This window comes from Lotus japonicus, chromosome 1, assembly GCF_012489685.1.
Source record: "Lotus japonicus ecotype B-129 chromosome 1, LjGifu_v1.2".
Classification (NCBI taxonomy): Eukaryota; Viridiplantae; Streptophyta; class Magnoliopsida; order Fabales; family Fabaceae; genus Lotus; species Lotus japonicus.
This window is the reverse complement of record NC_080041.1, coordinates 16,650,859-16,673,590: the sequence shown is the minus strand read 5'-3', so window position 1 is coordinate 16,673,590 and position 22,732 is coordinate 16,650,859. Positions and strand designations below refer to the sequence as shown.

At 29.8% G+C, this 22,732-nt stretch overlaps 2 long non-coding RNA genes across 18 annotated transcripts; one reads left to right on the top strand and one right to left on the bottom strand.

The window, feature by feature from the left end:
* Positions 1 to 1,252: 1,252 nt before the first annotated feature.
* Positions 1,253 to 5,147, top strand: LOC130733879 (uncharacterized). Of its 5 annotated transcripts, none has more exons than XR_009017679.1 (8): positions 1,253 to 1,647; positions 1,885 to 1,982; positions 2,074 to 2,167; positions 2,945 to 3,072; positions 3,159 to 3,224; positions 3,509 to 3,612; positions 4,073 to 4,609; positions 4,737 to 5,147. It is a non-coding gene; the product is annotated as an uncharacterized LOC130733879 (long non-coding RNA). The 5 variants fall into 5 exon arrangements; XR_009017678.1 differs by having other exon boundaries at positions 1,255 to 1,647; positions 1,885 to 1,935; XR_009017675.1 differs by lacking the exon at positions 2,074 to 2,167 and having other exon boundaries at positions 1,256 to 1,647; positions 1,885 to 1,935.
* Positions 5,148 to 16,705: 11,558 nt separating this feature from the next.
* LOC130733877 (uncharacterized) lies at positions 16,706 to 21,383 on the bottom strand. 13 transcript variants are annotated; one of them, XR_009017668.1, is made up of 11 exons: positions 21,047 to 21,379; positions 20,688 to 20,937; positions 20,457 to 20,532; positions 20,162 to 20,224; positions 19,921 to 20,088; positions 19,660 to 19,748; positions 19,515 to 19,562; positions 19,015 to 19,229; positions 18,572 to 18,855; positions 17,675 to 17,753; positions 16,706 to 17,150 (listed from the first exon to the last, which is right to left on the bottom strand). It is a non-coding gene; the product is annotated as an uncharacterized LOC130733877 (long non-coding RNA). The 13 variants fall into 13 exon arrangements; XR_009017670.1 differs by having other exon boundaries at positions 20,162 to 20,187; positions 21,047 to 21,378; XR_009017664.1 differs by having other exon boundaries at positions 20,162 to 20,532; positions 21,047 to 21,381.
* Between the last annotated feature and the right edge of the window lie 1,349 nt (positions 21,384 to 22,732).

Sequence of the window (22,732 nt, the reverse complement as noted above, 5' to 3'; positions counted from 1 at the left end):
ATGCACATCTAGAGAAAGATAGAAATATAGAAATAAACAAGAAATACGATACGAAATAGAGATAAAAAATTTAACTTGTAAAATAAATTGAATATGAATGTGAATGTGAATTTAGTAATGTATGAAAACTCACACTTATGGAGAACGTTTCCAAATCTTCAATAGTGAGTTCCTTAACTTGTGTGTTGTGAGGAGTATAATGACAAATTTCATGGCTCACGATGCTTGTTGGAGGATAAATATGACCATGATATTTGTTTCCCACATTCTCGTTGTTCTAAGAAGAATGAGAATTGTCAATAGTACAAAATCAATAAAAATGTAATCACACCAAAAGTTCATGCAACCCATAGAGGTAGGTATACATGAAATATGATATGAAAAGAAGATAGAAAGAAAATGATTAATCTTCTGAAAATAAAGATAAAATAAATGTGAATCTACCAGTGTATTAAAGACGACTCTTGTATTGAAAATCACAGTTATGGCTAACTTTGCAAATTTTCAGCTGAAACTTTTCTCACCTCATTATTGTGTTCCTTATTCAGAGAGTTATTAGGAGGGAAATAATAATCTTCTTGGCTCTCTTCGTTCTCCCAAGGAACAATATGATACAACTCATTGTTGTCCATGTTCACGTTGTTCTAAGAAAACGAGGACAAAGTCAATAAAAATGTATTCACACCTAAAATCCATGCATATCCACAAAAAGATAGAAATATAGATATAAACAAGAATTACCGTAGGAAATAAAGATACAAAAGTAAACTTGTAAAATAAATTGAATTTAAATGTGAATGTAATACTGTATTAAAACTCACACTTATGGCGAACTGTTTCAAATCTTCAATAGAAAGTTCCTTAACTTTGGCGTGGTGAAGAATGGAATGAAAACTTTCTTGGCTTACGGTGCTTATAGGAGGATAAATATGACCTTCATCATTGCTTCCCACATTCTCGTTGTTCTAATAAGAATGAGAATTGTCATTAGTACAAAAATCAATAAATACTATTCACACTAAAAGTTCACACACACCCAGTGATATCTATAATCTATCTATCTATCTATAATATATATATATATATATATAAAAGCAAAGTTTCTGCCGCCTTGAGGGCAAAAAAGTCGTTTAACAATTTATTACAAAACTATGAAAGTTGGGCATGGATATTTTTGTAAAAAAACATTTTATTTCACTCAGATTGGATCTCAGCCGTTGATTCACAATTGTATCAGTTTCACTCTGTCATTCTATTTCATCTGAAACGTCGTTCACCTTACATCTGAAACCCTTCTCCTTCTCTGAGTTGTTTCTCTACTGAAACGCTTTTCACTTTATATCTGAAACCCTTCTCCTTCTCTGAGCAGTTTCTCTAGGGTTTCGAATATATAAAATCAGCCAAGGATTCGCATTCTTCCTCAGAGGATTTCATGTATCTGACCATCTCTGCTTCAGTCAAGGATCCGCTGCAATCAGGATTGACATGGGAATTCAGGGCTTCCGCAATCTCCATGTCCGCTTGGAAGTCAGGATTCGCATGAAGAAATAGAGGCTTTAAATTGCTTCACGTTCTTCTTTTCTTCATTTTCTCTCTAGGGTTCCGAAATTGACAGATTTGGGAGAGAGGCTTTCTGCAATTTTTCAGGTTTGTTTCTCTTTCTCGCATCTGGGATTCATTCTTCCTCCATATTAGCTTCTTTTTCTTCGCTTTCATATGCGGTGTTAAGCCATTATCATATAAACTAGCATATGCATTTCACTCCTTCTCCATAGTTACAATCAATCATTTCGATTGTAGTTTATACTCTTTTTTCCATTGTTGGCTGATAATTTCATAAAATTTGTTATGAATTAACCTCATCAATTTTAACTCGAATTGTAGTTTTGGGTGCTGCAATTTCACCTTCGCAGGTTGCAATGCTGAGATTTAGGGGTAATAATTTCCCCCGTTCTTAAATTCATGGAATGCATTATAATTAGGTGTTAGTACTTACTGTTTATACTCTTCTATTCCATTTTGGGTGCTGCAAGTTTTTAACTCTTTGTTGCCTATTCTTTCTTTGGTTTTAAGGGTTTGATGGAACAAGACCTAAGTAAGTGAGATGTGATAAAATGGCATCCGCCATCTCTTGAAGTCACATCTCAGCAAGCTACTATTAATATCAGTAATACATTCTCTCACATTTGTGGTACATTTGTTTCCAATTTGTTGCAGCAACAATAACCTTTTGCATTGATGGCTGTTAATCTTGATTCCTGATTATGGTAACCTTTTGAGGCACCATAGGCCATTTGGCACATGGAAAGTCAACAGTAGTGAAAACAATATATATCGTTGTGGTTATATTGTAGCTGTGTTTGGTTGTGTTAGTTATTGTTTGTTGTTCATGATGTAGTCTATCAACATGATGCTTTGCTTAGGATAGCTTAGTCTGTGCAGTCTATCTGCAGTTCTATTCAAGGATAGCTTCATCTCTATATTTTTGTATTACTAAATTTGATATGGTTTGTAGAATATTAAAATAGTGAAGAAGAGTGTCTACTTAATGAGTTTGTATTTTTAGCTAGGTACAAGAGTTTAGGGTGTGTGCTTAGAGTTGACAATATTGTATGTCCTATGCTGTCTTCACACTTTAGACTATCTTTTATGTGATCTTGCTAAGAGTTTTAGTTTTGTAGCATGTTGTGTCATCAGTTCATTTTTAATGAAGATAGGTGACTACTACTTTAGGTCCAGGTCCTTGGTTAAAAGAAGTGGCCAAAACTGTCATTTGGTTTAAGTGCAATCAAAGCACTATTTAGAAGCACTATAAGAATAGTAAAGGCAATGTTTTGGCCAAAGATGTCGATTTAAGTTTCTAATATGAATGTTATTCTGTCTGTTCAGTCCCTATGTCTTTTAACTAATTCCTTCATTAAAGAATCATTCTCACTCTTTTCAGGTTATATCACTGTTAATGAAGACTGTGGGAGGGCCCTTTTCTATTGGTTCTTTGAAGCTAAATCTGAATCGTGCAAAAAGTCTCTACTTCTCTAGCTCTATGGAAGTCTGTGGTTATCTATTTGCTAAGTAATTTGACCAATTATGCTTGCTATTTGAATTCTTATAACTTTGTTATGTTATTAAACTCTGAATCATGATTCATTTAACTCCAGATATATACTGATTCTGGAGAAGCAAATATTCCATCCATTCTAGATTATGTGAGAACTTCCATTGAGGTAATTCTAACCTCGACCTCTTTAAAGTAACTGAAGATTAATATTTCCTATTGCTGCAAGCCTGCTACCTTATTAACTGAAAAATTGTTAAGATTTGTTTTTAGCTTTCTCAAGCACCTTTTTTTAAGATGTGCTTGCATGTCTATATGTCATCTAATACTATCCAATATGTTTAATATTAGTCAAATTTGTCATTTTCTGACACTTTTATTATAAATTGTTCCATTTAATTCTGACTATAAGTTGAATGAATTGACTGAACATTTTAGTAAAATTTCTAACAGTGAACTAAATATCAAGGGAGCTTCCTTATCCAACCAACTTATGAGGTGAAAGAACAATCCCTGCTCCATCAGAGGAGCTATCAGAAAATTAGAGCACCGCATGGGTAATTCTCTAATTCCTTTATCTTTTCATTTTTTCACTACTTTCAATATGCATTTGTGTTATGCAGAATAAAGATATCAGTTATTCTTTATTTTATTTTATTTTTGAAAGGATTTATTCTTTATTGATTGTACCAAGTGTTTCCTTTTCACTATTTATTGTACTGCTATCTATGAGTTCCTTTTGTGCGTGAGGTCTAAAACACTTAGAACTCCTGTTTTCTTCTTCTTTTTTGCTCACAAGAAACTGCTTCCATAAATCATTACTTACAGTTGAAATTTTTTGTATGGTTATTTCTATAATTATGTCATTTATTGTAGAGAATCAATCATGGCCGTGAGTTGGTTTTTATATTGACCAATTATTCTTGATCCTCACACCCTATCCTTATGTTGAAAACAACCTCTCTTTTCTTGCCTTTTTCACCTTTGTTTATGCAAATTGGTCTGTCACTTTTGCAGCTCTCATTCTTCACCATAGCAATACAAACACCAATCGCTCCATAGTCCATCAAGTTGTTGTTACAAACACATAACACTTTGATCGGTTCCTCAAGTTGAACCTGTCCTCCAAGCCAGCTTCCCTGTGCTTCTGTTTTAGACATCCAAATGGTTCAATTTCTTCTCCTCTACCATCCGAACGGTTTCTCAAGTTTAACCTGTCTTCCAAGCCAGGTTCGCCTCCCCTTTTACCCAGATGGTTTTCGATCGCTAAGGTTTAGGATCCCCTCCATGCTTCTGTCGCTTTGACCTGCCACCTTCATGGCCTGGATCAGATGAGTAACTCTGTTGTTGTTCACTTCCTTTCCTTCTTTGGTTTCATTTTGTGTTTCACCACCATAATGATTATTTTGGTATTTATTGATGAGACTCCCTTCTGCATTCTCTGAAACCAGGGCTTGCAGGGTCAAAAATTAACCCCTTTCAGAGACCAGAGAAATGGTTTGATGGTGGCAGTGTATTGGTCATGTGATGCCCAGATCACTGGTGCGTACACAGGTTTTGTTCGCGACTTTCTTGCATCTTGCATACCCTGGCATTAGCTGTTCTCTTTCGCTTTGATTTATATTTTGCATTCACCATTTGATCCATTCACCACCTTTGGTTCTTTTTACTTATTCTACAGGCAGCGCAGAGATGTAAGTGGAGGTGCTTATTTCACTATCCTCCAATTTACACACAACTTTATGGGAAAACACTGTCCCAGATGGCGAGAAAAATGAAATCAGAGAGAACCAAAGATGAAGAGAAGATCCTTCTTCATGCATAGTGCATTGAGAAGATCCTTCTTCATTTCCTTCCTACTATTAGAAACTTTGATAAGATCCATCTTAATGCTATGTATATCTTTTCAACTTTTGAGTTGTAATGAAGGGATTTTTTTAAAGTGTGTTTTCTTTGCCTTAATGTTTTTAGGGTGGGTTTTAAGTCAGCTGTAGAAATTTCCTGTTTTAGTTATTATGTGAGTAAAGAATTTGTAAATCACATATTTAATATTTATGGAAGTATGAAAATAAGGGGTGTTTTCAAATTGGCATTGCACTGTCTCATTTTCAAAGTGGGTGGCAAGGTTGTTATCATAGTCAGTGTCATTCCTGGATGCAGCATATTCCATAGTGGGTTCTTAAGTGGCAGGTTTGTAGAAGAGAGTGTTGATCTTGCCCTTGATGATAGTTGTAATAGTTGCAATTAATTAGTTTATTCATCATGAGAAAATAATAGGACACATCGACACATAGTCATGGTTATGATAGCAATCTTCAACTCTTCCTTAATAATGAACCACTTAATTCAATGGCATAGAAATCATTTCCACTACATGGGAATCATTGATTTAAAAAATTTATGTAATTTCTCTTTGGTCTTGGCCAATATATCACTACATATGACAGCCATAATAGTAATCTTTCGTTCCATAGTCGGCGCAAGAGTTTTTTCTATTCACAAGAGTTGGGTTTCAAACCCCTAACTAACCACTTGCTTAAATGACAAAATGCCGAACTACTACGTTAGAAAACTTGGTTAGAAAATATATTTTATCAAAGTAATTATTTACTTAAAAGTTAGAACATATATTTGAGTTAAACATATTTGAAAAAATATAAGCATAAAAATATTAGTTATATATTATGAATAGGACTATAGGAGCTATATAGAAGTAAGAAAATTTAAAACCATAAAGATTAACTAATTCAAACTTCACCTTAAAGTACCTAATGATCGCCCATAAGGGGTGGCACAAGTGGTGAATGTGCATTTCCTTAAGGGATTTCGCCTAGGCTTCTAGCCCGGCTTCAATCTCCACTGAGGTAAAAAATAATATCTTTGTGGTCAGGGACATCACTACCGTATCCTGAACCATATTAGTCACGTGGGGCCCATTTCCCGTGGAGACTGTTGGCCAAAGGACCAAAAAAAAAAGTACCTAATCACATTTGGTTACTATAATATAGAAGATACAAAATAAAATTGGTACATTGCATTTAAAATTTGACTGTGGTTATTTTGGTGGAAATACAAATTATTCTTCCAGATTCAATCACAACCGTCAATTTCATAGCAATTTTATTGTATTTTTCTCTTTAATATGTATATTAGTAAATATTAAGTCAATACCACAACTATAGAATACTATAGTCTATAGGACATGACTAATTAGTTTAGATTTATAGTATATATTAATTAATATTTAAAATTAAAGTTGGGTTTCGCCGTCTATGTAATTATTATATATAAAAAAATTCACTTGAAATAATAATTTAAATAAAAAATATTAAACCCCATTAAACCAACTATTGTTTTTCATCAAAACAATCATTATTCTCCGTTTTATTCTCAATGTAATTATTTCAGTTGCAAAAAAATAATTGTATCTAAAATAAATTTTTTTTTTGAAAACAGAATATATATATATATATATAATTATAAGGTTGATAGTACAGATAAAAATAAATTTTATTATTTTAATTCATAAATTATCCTTAAATTTAATAAATATAACAAAAATAACGAATTTTTAAAAATTTCACGCGATAAACAACAATTATGATAGCCCGGATGATATCCACACACTAGAGTTTTTAAACACAATAAACTATTCAAGTTTTTTTCCTAATCATCAATTAAAGCTAAAATTTGGTGTTCCAGTGATGATTTTAAGAAACATCGACCAATCAGCTGGATTGTTGAATGGTACACGACTTCCTTTTACTTAGATGAGGACATATGTTTTGGAAGCAAATGTTATATCTGGAACAAATGCCGGAAAAAAGGGCATCATACAAAATTAACATTAAACTCATCAGATAGGAGAATTCCTTTCAAATTTCAAAGGAAACAATTTCCTATAACACTCTTTTTTGTCATTACAATAAACAAAAGTCAAGGACAATTTTTAACAAAGGTGGGGTTATATTTGTCAGTTATATGCATCAGTTCTCATAGTACTTCAAATGTAGTTTACAAAGAAGTATTTCACAATGTCATATGAAGGAGATATTTTTACAAAAAAAAATGCAATTTTAGTCCATTCTTAGCACATACATGTTACTTCAACTCCCTGTAATAAACTATTCAATAGATATAAAAATAAAATTAATCCAGCATTTATAACAACAAGTACAAAATATAAAAACAAAGTAACAACTCAAAAAAACAAAAACAAACATTTAGTAAAAAAAAACATGAAAATTTAAGAATTTGTAGTCTAAAATAAATTCATATCTTTTAATCAACAAAATATATCTTTAAAAAAGATTGATTTAACAAAAAAAAAATACACAAAAACTAAAAATGAATATCCTCGTGCATCGCACGGGTAAAAAGTACTAGTAGGAATATAAGAAATATGATATGATAGGAAGATAGAAAGATAAGGAGTAATCTTATGAAAATAAAGAAAAAATGAATCTTATAATGTATTAAAGATGGTTTTTGTATTAAACCCACACTTATGGTTGGCTTTGGAAATTTTTACTTGAAACATTTCTCACCTCAACATTGTGTTTCTTATTTAGAGAGTTATGAGGAGAAAGATGACAATCTTCTTGGCTCTCGTCGCTCTCCCAAGGCAAAATATGATCAATCTCATTGTTGTTCTAAGTAGAACAATGAAATTTATACCAAGTCAATAAAAATGTATTCATGCTTAATATCCATGCACATCCAGCGAAAGATAAAAATATATAGAAAAACAAGTAATACGGTAGCAAATAGAGATAAAAAAATCAAGCTTGTAAAGTAAATTGAATTTGAATGTAATAATGTGTTAAAACTCACACTTATGGTGAACTGTTGCAAAAATTCTTCAATAGTTAGTTCCTTAAATTGTGTTGTGTGAAGAGCGGAATGACAATTTTCCTGGCTCTCGATGCTTGTAGGAGGATAAATATGTTCATGATCATTGTTTCCCACATTCTCTTTGTTCTAAGAAGAACGAGAATTGTCATTAGTACAAAAATCAATAAAATTGTATTCACACCAAAAGTTCTTGGACACCACAAGATAGGAATACAAGAAATATTATATGAAAAAGAAGATAAAAAGAAAAGGCGTAATCTTATGAAAATAAATAGAAAAATGAATGAGAATGCTCTTATATTAAAACCCACACCTATGACTGAATTTGCAAAATTTCAGTTTAAACATTTCTCACCTCAACATTAAATATCTCATCCAGACAATGATTTTGTTCTTCATTTTTGGTACTTTGAGAAAGAGAAATATTTTTTTTTCTCCATTTTGATGTTTTCTTAAAATTCTTTGATGTTCCTTCTATGCCCTTGAAAGGATAATGATAAAAATATTTAGTCAAGATTCATTTTCGCAAAATTCTCAAATAGTTTTGAAGCCTTACCTTGTTCTTGTTGTTATTCCGTTTCCGTTTTTTCAATTTGTTGTAGCTCGCCGGAAGTATGTAATTTATAACATCTGTAGCTGATCGTAATAGTTTAGAGGTAGTATGACGGTAATACTGGAAGTGAAAAGAAAAGAATAATTTAGCAAATTAAAACATGAGTTTTACTATCATTTACATATATCTAATAAAATATACAGTAACAAAAGCAGTAAATGAAGAAGTTTCTTTTATAACATATCAAATGTTTATGATTAATATACATAAAGAAAAATAGTTCTAAATAAAAAATCTTTGTAAGGTATCTTAAATTATTTCACTGGATAAAAAAATATAAAAAAAATATTTTGGTCATTTTATTTATTATTTAAATATTTTATTGAATTAATTGATTTTGGCTTAAACAGAATAATATTTTATGAACATCTTTTTAGATGATATTAATTTATTAAAAGAGATGTCGCGTAGTGTAGATTTGGGAAAAAATGAGATTCAAAATCATTCCGGCAAATCTTGGGGAATGTGGGTATAATTGAAATAAAACTGAAGTGCTATTTTAATCTGTTTTGTAATAAACATTGTTAATGCTAGGGTTTCGAGTATAAACAGAACTTCATCACTCAGGCTTGTTTGGTTGTCAGGATATAATAAAATTATGATAGGATGAAGAGTTGGATAGGAGCATAATAGGATCAAAGAAGGATAGACTCTTATTATATCATGTGTTTGAGGTGGATAACATAAGGATAAGATATTGTATAAACAATAAAAAATAATCAAAACTTCCTTTGAATAGATAATTTTATCAAAAATTTAATATTATAATTTTTTAAAATTAATTATTCTATTCAGATTAAATTTTTAACATTTTATTGATGAGCCCATGTTTTAAAATTAGCTAAAAATAAATGAATATTTAATAATTGGCCTTATTTTAATTAAAATTATATAGGTAACCAATTGATTAACTTACAAGTGGCAAGGGATAAGCATTAAAATTAATTAAATTTAAAATTATTATAATTTTAAAATTACTTTATATCTAAATTATAAATTACTATATAATTAGAGTAATCTATTTTACTATTAGTTAATAATAATTATATTATTTATGGATATTATAATATATTAAAATAATGTTAACTAAGTAGTAGCAAGTGATAATGAAAATTTTATTATTTTATATGAGTAAATCAAATATTTTTTACCATTTATAAAATAATTCATTTTTGAACTAAATGTATGAGTAACTAAATAATTTAAACTTAGAAAAATGGATAGTAATTGATAAATAATAAAACTATTATATGTATTATTAAAATTATTATTTTTATATTTATTAAATAATTTTATTATAAATTGTATAAAATATAAATGATTAAATTTAAGGTTAGGACACAAAAACAAATAGAAAACTATTGTTTTATCATGTTAGGATAAGTTCTAACCCAGCTCCACCATCATCATAACTTTTACACACAATAGAATGATAGAGTAAGAGACATGAATGTCTTATCATACCTTGCTATGACAACATGATTGATTATGATTACTGTGTAATTCCATATCTTAGCACAATTAATGTAAATTCAAAGTTTCAATTTACACTCCGGTGTAAATTGATAGATCCATGTGGAAGTGATATAAATGATTAATAGAGGTATAGGATATGAAAAATGTTATGCAAAGACCTAGACAACTTGATTGAGAAAAGAAGATAAAAGATAGAAGCAATTAACTAGATCTGATAGAAAGAGAGTTATAGAGAGAAACTGAGCGCGTGGAGTATTTGTTGCCCTAGTTTATTTACCGTATCACACAGGTTACTGTCCCGTAGCCTGCAACTATCATTTACATATATCTAATAAAATATACAGTAACAAAAGCAGTAAATGAAGAAGTTTCTTTTATAACATATCAAATGTTTATGGTTAATATACATAAAGAAAAATAGTTCTAAATACAATATAGTAAAAATCTTTGTAAGGTATCTTAAATTATTTCACTGGATAAAAAAATATAAAAAAATATTTTGGTCATTTTATTTATTATTTAAATATTTTATTGAATTAATTGATTTTGGCTTAAACAGAATAATATTTTATGAACATCTTTTTAGATGATATTAATTTATTAAAAGAGATGTCGCGTAGTGTAGATTTGGGAAAAAATGAGATTCAAAATCATTCCGGCAAATCTTGGGGAATGTGGGTATAATTGAAATAAAACTGAAGTGCTATTTTAATCTGTTTTGTAATAAACATTGTTAATGCTAGGGTTTCGAGTATAAACAGAACTTCATCACTCAGGCTTGTTTGGTTGTCAGGATATAATAAAATTATGATAGGATGAAGAGTTGGATAGGAGCATAATAGGATCAAAGAAGGATAGACTCTTATCATATCATGTGTTTGAGGTGGATAACATAAGGATAAGATATTGTATAAACAATAAAAAATAATCAAAATTTCCTTTGAATAGATAATTTTATCAAAAATTTAATATTATAATTTTTTAAAATTAATTATTCTATTCAGATTAAATTTTTAACATTTTATTGATGAGCCCATGTTTTAAAATTAGCTAAAAATAAATGAATATTTAATAATTGGCCTTATTTTAATTAAAATTATATAGGTAACCAATTGATTAACTTACAAGTGGCAAGGGATAAGCATTAAAATTAATTAAATTTAAAATTATTATAATTTTAAAATTACTTTATATCTAAATTATAAATTACTATATAATTAGAGTAATCTATTTTACTATTAGTTAATAATAATTATATTATTTATGGATATTATAATATATTAAAATAATGTTAACTAAGTAGTAGCAAGTGATAATGAAAATTTTATTATTTTATATGAGTAAATCCAATATTTTTTACCATTTATAAAATAATTCATTTTTGAATTAAATGTATGAGTAACTAAATAATTTAAACTTAGAAAAATGGATTGTAATTGATAAATAATAAAACTATTATATGTATTATTAAAATTATTATTTTTATATTTATTAAATAATTTTATTATAAATTGTATAAAATATAAATGATTAAATTTAAGGTTAGGACACAAAAACAAATAGAAAACTATTGTTTTATCATGTTAGGATAAGTTCTAACCCAGCTCGACCATCATCATAACTTTTACACACAATAGAATGATAGAGTAAGAGACATGAATGTCTTATCATACCTTGCTATGACAACATGATTGATTATGATTACTGTGTAATTCCATATCTTAGCACAATTAATGTAAATTCAAAGTTTCAATTTACTCTCCGGTGTAAATTGATAGATCCATGTGGAAGTGATATAAATGATTAATAGAGGTATAGGATATGAAAAATGTTATGCAAAGACCTAGACAACTTGATTGAGAAAAGAAGATAAAAGATAGAAGCAATTAACTAGATCTGATAGAAAGAGAGTTATAGAGAGAAACTGAGCGCGTGGAGTATTTGTTGCCCTAGTTTATTTATCGTATCACACAGGTTACTGTCCCGTAGCCTGCAACTATCATTTACATATATCTAATAAAATATACAGTAACAAAAGCAGTAAATGAAGAAGTTTCTTTTATAACATATCAAATGTTTATGATTAATATACATAAAGAAAAATAGTTCTAAATACAATATAGTAAAAATCTTTGTAAGGTATCTTAAATTATTTCACTGGATAAAAAAATATAAAAAAAATATTTTGGTCATTTTATTTATTATTTAAATATTTTATTGAATTAATTGATTTTGGCTTAAACAGAATAATATTTTATGAACATCTTTTTAGATGATATTAATTTATTAAAAGAGATGTCGCGTAGTGTAGATTTGGGAAAAAATGAGATTCAAAATCATTCCGCCAAATCTTGGGGAATGTGGGTATAATTGAAATAAAACTGAAGTGCTATTTTAATCTGTTTTGTAATAAACATTGTTAATGCTAGGGTTTCGAGTATAAACAGAACTTCATCACTCAGGCTTGTTTGGTTGTCAGGATATAATAAAATTATGATAGGATGAAGAGTTGGATAGGAGCATAATAGGATCAAAGAAGGATAGACTCTTATCATATCATGTGTTTGAGGTGGATAACATAAGGATAAGATATTGTATAAACAATAAAAAATAATCAAAATTTCCTTTGAATAGATAATTTTATCAAAAATTTAATATTATAATTTTTTAAAATTAATTATTCTATTCAGATTAAATTTTTAACATTTTATTGATGAGCCCATGTTTTAAAATTAGCTAAAAATAAATGAATATTTAATAATTGGCCTTATTTTAATTAAAATTATATAGGTAACCAATTGATTAACTTACAAGTGGCAAGGGATAAGCATTAAAATTAATTAAATTTAAAATTATTATAATTTTAAAATTACTTTATATCTAAATTATAAATTACTATATAATTAGAGTAACCTATTTTACTATTAGTTAATAATAATTATATTATTTATGGATATTATAATATATTAAAATAATGTTAACTAAGTAGTAGCAAGTGATAATGAAAATTTTATTATTTTATATGAGTAAATCCAATATTTTTTACCATTTATAAAATAATTCATTTTTGAATTAAATGTATGAGTAACTAAATAATTTAAACTTAGAAAAATGGATAGTAATTGATAAATAATAAAACTATTATATGTATTATTAAAATTATTATTTTTATATTTATTAAATAATGTTATTTTAAATTGTATAAAATATAAATGATTAAATTTAAGGTTAGGACACAAAAACAAATAGAAAACTATTGTTTTATCATGTTAGGATAAGTTCTAACCCAGCTCCACCATCATCATAACTTTTACACACAATAGAATGATAGAGTAAGAGACATGAATGTCTTATCATACCTTGCTATGACAACATGATTGATTATGATTACTGTGTAATTCCATATCTTAGCACAATTAATGTAAATTCAAAGTTTCAATTAACTCTCCGGTGTAAATTGATAGATCCATGTGGAAGTGATATAAATGATTAATAGAGGTATAGGATATGAAAAATGTTATGCAAAGACCTAGACAACTTGATTGAGAAAAGAAGATAAAAGATAGAAGCAATTAACTAGATCTGATAGAAAGAGAGTTATAGAGAGAAACTGAGCGCGTGGAGTATTTGTTGCCCTAGTTTATTTACCGTATCACACAGGTTACTGTCCCGTAGCCTGCAAATTATCGTCCAGCCATGAAGCATAGGAAGAACCTTGTCCATGTCTCTGAAGCGTGTGATATCAAAGTCCTCAGGCAAATTAAATGAAACAAGTTCTTCTCCAACCGTTATATTTTGTTGTTTCCTTTGCCGATTCTCTGGATGTCCCTGTGAACAAATTAAAAAATTTCAAAAAGCAATCTAAATGAATAATTAACGAAAGAAAAATGTTTTATTATATGATGTGATTAAATTTAATTTAATTTTAATAAATTAAGGATTATGTTATGAGCGTACAAATATCCGATCAGTACGACTCATTATTTCTTCCACTGTGGCTTTCCACTTTGGTCTGTAGATTGCGAGTGTTTCCTGTGTTAGATAAATAACAAAATATATAGATCAATGTAGTAAGAAAATGATAGAGTAAGAAAGAAAGATAAATGACTAATTTTTACTCACATAGATTATTTGTTTGAGGATCGCTGCTAGATCCATTTTATGATAAGGATCTTCTTCCTCTTGAATGTTAGCCCATACCATAGCACCTGGAGGTTCCTCCATTTTTTTTGTTTTATGAAATTTCTCTTAGATTCACCGTGTTTATATAGAGAGGAAGGCATAGTGTAAGAAGATAATTCTCAAACCTTAGGTTAATTCAATAAGAATAATATTTATTAACAAATAATTTAGATAAAATAGTTTTCAAATTAAAAAACTATTTTATATGTAAAGGTAACTTGATTTTTTACATCAAATACATTAAACCATGAAACTCTCATACCTTTATATTAAAATACAAATAACAAAAAAAAATTAAAAACTGTATATATCAATTTCCTTTGTAATTAAGGAGTTTGAGAGTTCTTCAAGATATGAAAATAATTTTAATACTTATTATTTATATAATTACACTGTAGTAATTTTTATATAATATTTAAAAATACTACAAATAAACTTATGCAACGCACGAGTATATGTAAATGAGACTTGAATATTACATTAAATACATTAAACCATAAAATTCTCATACCTTTGTATTGAAATACATTAAAAAATAATAAATTTTCTGTGTAACCAATAATATTTTCATAAATAATTTAGATAAAATAGTTTTAAAATTAAAAAATGCCGCTAATAAGTATTTAATATTAACTATAACATATATATGCATTATCGAAAGAATATTTAAATATTTATTTTCTATCCATGATATATTAGTAAAAATTACTCGAGGAAGCATAATACTTTAAAAATAATAATAACCAAAGATGTATAAATTTTTTTTGTGTGAGACCTATCAACTTAATATGATCGTAGAATCTCGAGGGATCAGTCTCATGACTATCAGCTGTGAGAAAACATTCATGAATCAAATAACTTGAATAAATTTAAATTTCGCTAGATAATATTTTGCGCTATTTAAGTTTAAACTTATTACAATTTCAAAAGTTAAAATTAATTTATTTTTCTTGGTCTTGACGGGTCACAACAGATGACTTTTACGATAAAAATTATAAAAGATTATACTAAAACTTATTTCACGATATTAAACACTTATTACTTAACATTTTATTTACCTAATTTAAAACTTAACTTCATAATTTTACGTATTATAAAATAAATAAATTTTAAATTGTTAAATTTTTTTCTATGCTAATAATTAAATATCAATAATTAAATTTGAGTAATATTAATTATTTACACTAAAAAGAACTCTAATCATATTTATTAACACACATTTTTATATTTATAAATATAAACTATTTTAATTTTTATGTATTTAATTTAAAACCAAAAGATATTTTGATAGGAAAGTGACTATGAAATATAACCCACTTCAAGAGGACCAGAAATTAATTTTTAATTTTTATTTATTTAAAATGTATTAATTTATATATAATATTAAATTATATTGTAAGTAAACCCGTGCAACGCACGGGTATAATATCTAGTTTGATTAAGTAAAGGGAGAAACTTAGATCAAGTTCTTTAAATCCATTTCATCAAGTTTACCAATCATGTGATGACACATGTGCAACTATTTCTAAAAATAAATGTCATTTATTAAGAATTTATTGTCAAAATTTAAAAAATAACACATCAACTTGATGAAATGGAGGTAAGGAACTTAATTTAAGTAAATTACCATTTACTACACACCAACCTTGAAAGTTTATGTCAACCCACAACTTCATATACATTGAGATATAAAACCAACATTCTTCTTTTTCGTTTCTCCAATATTATGTACATATAAATTAATTAATTTCATACAAAAAAAATTTTGTTGATGGAATAAGAAAAAAATGAAAAGAATTTTTTTAAGATTCCATAACTGTAACTTGCTATTAGTTAGTACTTAATTATAGGTTTAATTAGGATACCACTTAGTGCACTAACAGTGAGATAGTCCCCCGGCACGACTGTAAGATATCTGATTAAAACCGAAAAAATTAGGATGCCGCTTGATTTGATTAATTTTATAACCCATTGATTTGATTAATTTTATAACCCACCAGTGAGAATTTTGTGGGGTATTTTCTGCTTTGATAATGACTATGGCAGTGTACAGGAAAAATTTAGATTGGAGAAAGGGAGCTCGTCAGATTGTGTGCGAGTCGGATTGTAAGGATCTAATTGATATAGTGCAAAAGCGTGCCCAGACTTCCCATCATGCTCAAGTGGGGATCCTTCAGGAGATTTATGGGCTGGTTGGTAGGTGCTGGCGAGTGGAACTTTGCTGGATACCAAGGGAGATTAATGGTGCTGCAGATTGGATGGCCAATCAAGGTGCAAGAAGCAGGTGGAAAGGAGCTCAGTTTGTTGACTCTCCAGACCAGGAACTTGAAGTCTTTGTACTTCAAGATAAGTTAGGAGGGCTTTAGTTTTTGTTTTTGTTTTGTTCAATTCCGATGTATCAAAAGAAAAAATTTAGATTTATTTTTAGCAACTTTCTTTAATAATGGAGTACATATCACATTATTATTACTCATAGGATTTAACAATTTCACTGAAAACTAATTAGCATGCTCAACAAATGAGAGTGATTGTAACAAAAAAAAAGGCATGTAACAAAAAAAATACAAATGAGAGTGATAAACAACAGAAACTGAAGTTATGTCAGTAATTTCTCCAAGACATAAAATCTGATCATTTATATGAATATAGTTTAAAATAAAGAAATATCAACTTGGGCAAAATAAAAAATCAGTTGTGAAACTCTTTCTGTGCCGTGTCCAAGTGATCAAGTGTCTACTCCATGGCCTCGGCATCATCCATTCTTCTATGCACCACCAGTGTTTAAGCACAGAAGATCAACCCACTTTTTTCGCAACCATGATATTCTCTTGCAGCTCATATACATAGGCAGGCATGGACCTTACGACAATTGAACAAACAAATAGCATCATCAAAGTGTTTTCCTGCTGCTGCCGCCTCCATATGGCTTTGATCACTTCTCCAAAAAATTAATACTTCCCTTTTACTTTCCTTTTTAATTTAATGCAAAAACAAAAGAAAAATAAAAAAGAGATTCTAGCTAAGAATTTATAATTTTTGCTCATAAAAGATATATAAGCAGGACAATTAAACAAATTAAACAAACATGTATATATGACATAATTTAAGAAACAAACTTAAAAAACTACTGAGAATTCATACACCACTAATATAAGGTATATTCTATATAGCCTCTTGTAATTTTTGATCCAAAACTGTACCTAGACCTTAATAAACTCTAACCCCTCTTTTTTGACCTCCCAATTTCCACTCACTCAAGCTGATCTTACCTAAAAGATAAGCTGATCAATACCTCAACTGATTTTCATTTGGAAGTATAATTTACTCTGAAATGAGTAACGCTATCTAATTAAATGTACGTATCTTTTTATTTCACAGTATAATTTATTATACTGTGAAATAATTATTGTAGCTATACAATTGGACAAACACGTTCTTAATGCAGCAGCCATATATAGGAGTAATAGATTTAATAGGTATGGAGGTGAACTTACAGCTTCCATTAGCGTTCAACACGATCTCTGGCTGATTCTGAAGCATATGGTAGTACTGCCCCACAAAGTAAGTCCCAACCTGAATCAACACATAAAACACAGATTATAGAGAAAGCAGGTGGATTTGATGATTTCACAAAAGGAAGAGAGAAAATAGAGTACAGGGAAGGATAAATTTCAAAATGTAAATTACTGCATACTTTTTTGAAACTACTACTACTAAAATGTGGAACAATTGATGGTGAAGTACGAACCATCCCCAATCCGACCTACAATTTGGCCACTCATTATGTGAAATTAGTTTGACGGTAATTTTCTGATATCCACTAAATAAAGTTGAGTTTATAATGCATCAAATTTCTACTGTCGTTCCTATTTTCATTAGGAGAGACCCACGACCTACATATACTTGCCAAACTATGACAGTCAAACTAAACCATTCTAAAGCAAGCAATCCTATTGTGTGAAAATTAAATCAAATTGCATGATCATAAATCTTGTGCGGTACTCTCCCTTCCAATTCATTCACCATTGGTTAATAAATATGCCTATCCAATAGAATATAATGCCTGCAATGTTTATTTTAAAACAGTCAATACTCAATTCAGATTCACAATTATATGTTGCATTGAATCACAACCGTTGGCTGCTACAAATGAGGTAGCAGCATCATATATTGCCACCATGGAATATCAGCCAGTATCATGCCAAATTAGCAGCTACTAAATGAAAAGGTGGGGCAAAATCTTTGTCCTCTGTTAAGGCCAAATCCCATAGCCCAGACATTTTCAAAGAAACTCAACATTGTTCCATACATGGCTTGAACTAAAATAACATGTTAGTGGCTAAAGAAGTTACAGAACATGATTGTACCTAAAAAAAAAAGAGAATATTAACCTTGGCAAAAATTGGAGTGTGAGTCCTTTCTTGTAGATATAGTGCTACGACACAATGTGGGGTCCAGGATGGAGTACTATTTCATGATTGAATTATAAAATTAACCATACTGTACATTCAAGAGGATATCCTCTATTGAAGGGTGATTACTGGAAACATTGCTGAGACAATTGATGGTGATCTGAACTGCAGTCTTCAATGATTTGTATGGGCAAGTTCCCCTGAGAGAAGGATCGGTTGTGCCACTTAGTGTTGGTGATGCAGCTTCTGAAAAACCTCTCCAACTAACATGATAAAAAGGAAATTAACCATAGGAAAAACCATTGTCTTTGACCATGTCATATTAAATAGGGCTAAATCATATAATTATGAAAGATCAATATCTATGGTTTATAAGTACTTAATTTAGAGATATCTAACTGAGAGTAAAATGCCATGGATACCTCATATTTTCGCTCCTCTACTTGTGGCACAAATTTCTGAGAATATGTCAACCCTTTGATGCCATCCACTAACTTTTGCAGAGACTATCATCCATCAGAATGTTCTCTATCTTTATATTTTTACCAATTAGCTTTGCATTTGGTACTCAAATCAGCCATTATACCCCCCTCTTGGTTATGGCCCTCATTCATCTTTTCAGGGTCCTAGCAACAATCTAACATATAAGACAAAAATATGATATGACATTAGTATTTGCCTTTACCATATTGACCAAGTCACACCCACTTCTATAACAAAATTCTACTACATAGACAACTTATTTCCATATAAAAAGAACAACATATTCAGATCGGCTATTAACACCACACATGTAAAATTTGCATGTCAATTAAGAAGAATGAATGATAATCTAAATGGTTGAGATGAGATGAGGGAGGAGTTTGTCCATTCAGCGACACTAGAGACATGAACAACCCAAGTGGGTAAAGAGAGAGCTAACCCTTTGGTTCCCAGCAATGAAGGTGATGATGGTGATGAATGACACCGCCTGAAATAAAATGTGTAGAAGATATATATACCCACCAAATAAGAGTCACGATATGAAAACCCATAACGAAGAGGCAAAAATAAGTAAAAATGGATACCTAATAACTATCCTCTCCATACTGCATGAATAAGCACCATGGCTCCCCGGTTTTCCACACTCTCAATGTTAAAAATTCACCTGTAGAGTCTGTAAAAAGAGATCTAGGAGTGAGTTAAGCAAATCCAAGCATGTACATCTTCTGACAGAAATGTTGATGAAATTGTGGAAATGATAAGTAAGGACTGAATCCTTATTCAACAGTAGAATGAAAATTTGTGATACTGAGGTTCATATTGACTCTGCCCAGCAAAAAGGTTACCATGTGAAGATAGTTGGCTCATATCTGTTGACTGTTGCCATACAATTTGCCATCAATGTGGGTCACACCAGAGGATAGGGAAAAGAATTATGTACTGATAAGTAAATGCACAACAGACTAAATCATAGATCACCATTCTCATAAGGCTTTTGAGTCAGCCTGTGCGACCTACACAGATTTAAAATACAAATGTATCAGAGGGTGAATATAAAGAAAAAGATCAAAATTATTTTGGCCATACCATGCCCAGCTGCACCAAGGATCAGCCTACATGAAATGCAAGAGGTTGAATAGGTCTTCTAAGCTATTTTGCAACAGTTAAGAAGTTACTTAAGAAAAGAAATATGTAAACAACAAAAATTATTTGAAAGTATAAAAATCAAGAAAACTATGCCTTTATTCCATTACATGTGAAACTGATCAGGAACATTTAAAAGTGCTCCAGGAAGATAACATTGGTAAAAATCAGAAGTGACTTCTTTTTTCAGTTTGCACCAACTCTAAACGGAAGTATGGTGGAAGAACAGGAGCAGTACCTTGGGTAAAATTTATAATAGTTTCTGAAAAAAACATATTTCTTGCATCACGAAGCTTGAAAAAATTCTCCAAAACCTGCTTGATTGTAAAAGGAAAATGAAAAAAAGAAAAAGCTAATCCTCAAATCCAAATGCCACAAAAAGAAGATTATACGAATTATAAAAGATAAGCACCAAGAGTTAAGTTAAAATCGAAGAAGACAAACAAACACTAAAGGGATTTGAAGAAACCTGGTATTAGAGGGCAGCAAGATCAGAGAATTTGAGAGTCTGTTCAGTTGCGTGCACTTCTCTCTCATGCTTCCTCTCTATTACTATTTCCCCTGTTGTTCCTTTCTCCGCCGCAGGCAGGGGCTGCGCGTCCCATACTCAGCCATCTCACACATCTCCACGGCTACCCTGCTACCCATTGCAGTCCTTGAGGATTCATGTTCTGTACACCGAATTTCCAAGCTTCTCTGAAAAGAAAATGCTCCAAAACCTGCATATTAGGCATGGATTCAATGCAAAGCCAATGGAGGCGGAGGATCCGACAGTGCCACCATCGGAGTAAAGGATTCAGACTAATCAAACAGGAAAAAAAACGATACCTTGCGACAATGTTGAAGTCGTCTTGGACATCTCTCTCAACATCAAAATTTCAAAGCACAAAGTAGTCGATGCAACCGGAGCTGATCTCTCTGATGCAGACAATCTGACGAACGGGGAATGTACAAAGCGAATGAAACGATCACTCACCTTTATACTGGAACAAAACGAATGAGGGTTTGAAGAGGGGGTGGAATTGAAACGGAAGCCTTGATTGCGGAATGAAAACGGATACAGAAATCTACCGAGCGAATGCCAGAGGGCAATCCGCGAAGGTTTGGCCAAGACCGTTTGGCAACTGAATGGTCGAAGACTTTAAACACGTATTAGGATTTCACTTGGCTTTCTATCAAGGAATCAACGCCCAATATCAAACTAAAGACTAAAGGGACAAAGTTCAAAAAAAAAAAAGACTAAAGGGACGGCCTAGATTTGATTCTCAATTCAATAATTAACAAAATTACAGAAATATCCATACAAAGAATTTCAACCATGTGTAATGATGTATTGAATTCCGGTTTAACCCTCCAAGCTGCTAAAACTCTTCCTTTATAGAGTTTACTAGTACTTTTTACCCGTGCATCGCACGGGGATATTCATTTTTGGGTTTTGTGGGTTTTTTTTTTGAAATTTGTGCTTGTTTTAAAGATATTTTATTGTTTATAAGTGCTAAATTTATTTAGATCTAAGAATGCATGAATAAGTTGCTATTTTGTTTTTATCTTTTGTATTTGTTGTTTTAAATGCTGATTAATATTATTTTTATATCTATTGAATAGTTTATTACAGGGATTTTTTTTGTTGATGAATTATTACAGGGAGTTGAATTTATATGCCTGTGCTAAAAATAGCCACTGAATTTTTTTTGACAATTGGAATAATCTCATTGAGAATAAAATTGAGAACGTGACATTGCCCATTTTCAGCAAAAAGATCTTCTTTATATGACATTTTGAGCAAAACTTCGGTGTGTAAATATCATTTGGCATGATCATTTTGACCCGTGCGATGCACGGTGATATATATTTTTGTTTATCCTATGAATTGTTTTCATAATCTATGATATTTTCTTAAAGATAATTTATGGATTTAAAAAACAAAATTTATTTTAGATATCATAAATCATGAATTTGTAAGTTTATTTTTCATGATGCATGTGTTTAGTTTTTTTTTTGTCGAGACACAATTATTTTATTTATTTTATTTTTTCCCTTGACATGTAAATGTTTCATTTTTCAATTTTTATATACATTAATTTTATAGTTTATTACGAAGAGGTGAAGTAATATATATGAGCTAATAATTGACATCGGAAAATATTTATTTAGTTTTGTAACTGAAATAATTACATTAAGAATATAACTGAGAATAATGAATGCCCTGATCGAATTCTTGAAATAAAAGAAGTGATAAATAATGGTATAATTTTATTGAATTAATTATTTTAATTGAAAATTGTAATACAATGTTCACTTGGAGACGAAATAAAATAAGTATGTATGATTTGAGTTTTTATTTTTGAAAATGGAGTAGTTTCAATTTAGTGCCATGTAAATTGGAAAACAAACAGATTAGAATACTTGTTTATCCATTATGATCAGTTTAATACCATTAACAATTTAAGAAATTTTTAAAAACATTTGTTTCCCAAAAACGAAGTACACTAACTTTAATCTTCCATTCAATTT